This window comes from Petaurus breviceps, unplaced genomic scaffold (genome assembly GCF_028583685.1).
Source record: "Petaurus breviceps papuanus isolate PSGF00001 unplaced genomic scaffold, PetGlider_PUasm1.0 688, whole genome shotgun sequence".
Taxonomy (NCBI): Eukaryota; Metazoa; Chordata; class Mammalia; order Diprotodontia; family Petauridae; genus Petaurus; species Petaurus breviceps.
This window is the reverse complement of record NW_027186457.1, coordinates 28632875-28634631: the sequence shown is the minus strand read 5'-3', so window position 1 is coordinate 28634631 and position 1757 is coordinate 28632875. Positions and strand designations below refer to the sequence as shown.

Below are 1757 nucleotides of genomic sequence, written 5' to 3'. Positions count from 1 at the left end.
TAGTAGTAGTAGTAGCAGCAGCAGCAGCAGTAGTAGTAATAGTAGTAGTAATCGTAGTAGTAGTAATAGTGGTAGTGGTGGTGGTGGTGGTGGTAGTAGTAGTAGTAGTAGTAGTAGTAGTAGTAGTAGGAGTAGTAGTAGGAGTAGTAGTAGGAGTAGTAGTAGTAGTAGAATCCTATGACCACAAACATACTGAGAGATTTCAAATTTTCCTATATCTCTCCCACCTAGTTCTGGTTATCATCATAGATTGCAGTGGTGATCCCTCTAACATTTGACCTTCAAAATGTAGGATCTGTGAAGCAGCTAAAGTAAATTATATCTGCCATATGGCACAGAAATGGCAGCGTCTGGATTTAAGAGAAGAAGGAGAAATTGCCCTTTACCCTTAAGAAGAAAAAAAAAATCTATCTGCAGAAAGATGCTTCGAAAGCAGTGTGCATGAAAAAGGGGAGTCAGGTTCGGAGAATGCGCCCTGTATTCAATAGATCTTGAAGATACACGATGTACTTTTGAATTTCTGACTCAGAAAGGGAATAGTCAGATGTCTGCCCTCTTTCAAATGGATTGTTTACTGAAGGCTCCACTTGGGCAGGATGCAAGTTGGACATTTTGTTGCATGGATAGTGATGTTATTATGGCCTAAATTATTCACTTATTCTAGTTGAAAAGGTAAGGCTAACACCTCATTTGTGCTAAGCTGTCACAGCCAATGTCAAGTTGGTCCTTCCATTCGTTCCCATGGACACACTGACATCTAGTGGTCATATTCTTTAGTGAGGGTGTTCTCCAAGTTTTGGGGAGGGGAGGGAGAGGGAGGGAAGGAGTTGACTATCTAGTAACAATGTAACAGAGTCTAGAATCTCAGAGTCAGAACAGACTTCAGAGACTGTCTCCCGCACCCTGCACCCAAAAAAGAATCTTCTCAAAAACTGAATTGTCAACCAGCTGGTGTATGAAGGAAACTACAATACAGTGGAAAACATTCTCAATTTGGAGTCAAGAGGGGAATTCTAAAACCAGCTCTGCAGCATGTCACCTATGTGACTTTGGGGTGAGTTTCTCATCTGTTAAATGAGACAGGTTGAACTGAATATCTTCTAATACGGTCACCTGCCCATCCCAGGTCTGAATCTACCATCCTCTAATATATAGGGCTGAAGTGCGGCATCTGCAGTGAGGAAAACCTAGGGCCAAATCCTGCACTTGACAGTCATCGTGTAACTATAGACAAGTCACTTACCTCTTTGAGTCTCAATTTCCTCATCTGTAAAATAACTAGATTAGATGACTTCCAGTGTTTCTTCCAACTCTCTGCAGGACCTCTATCAGGTCCTCTATTAGGACCAAAGAGGGAGAAACCACTACCCTCCAAATCAATCCATTCCACTTCTGAACAGTTCTAACTATTTAAAAAAGTATTTTTTTCTTATGGCAATTCTAAACATTGCTATCTTGGGTTAAATTATCAGATACTTGATCTCTACAGCTAAAACTTTTTTCTGAGTTGTGATTAATTTGTAACAATTCCAAAGGAAGTTCTCTCTCTGTCTCTGTCTCTCTGTGTGTCTCTCTCTGTCTCTCTCTTTCTCTGTGTCTCTCTCTCTCTCTGTCTCTGTCTCTCTGTGTGTCTCTCTCTCTCTGTCTCTCTGTCTCTCTCTGTCTGTCTCTCTCTCTCTCTGTCTCTGTCTCTCTCTCTCTGTCTCTCTCTCTGTCTGTCTCTCTCTCTCTGTCTCTCTCTCTCTCTCTCTCTCTCT

General features: G+C 41.5%; 1 long non-coding RNA gene across 1 annotated transcript in view; it reads left to right on the top strand.

The window, feature by feature from the left end:
* Positions 1-829: 829 nt before the first annotated feature.
* LOC138174293 (uncharacterized) overlaps positions 830-1757 on the top strand; it is a 16480-nt gene continuing 15552 nt past the window's right edge. The window contains exon 1 of the long non-coding RNA XR_011171667.1: positions 830-1054. This is a non-coding gene — a long non-coding RNA (uncharacterized lncRNA). The remainder of the gene's footprint in view (positions 1055-1757) is intronic.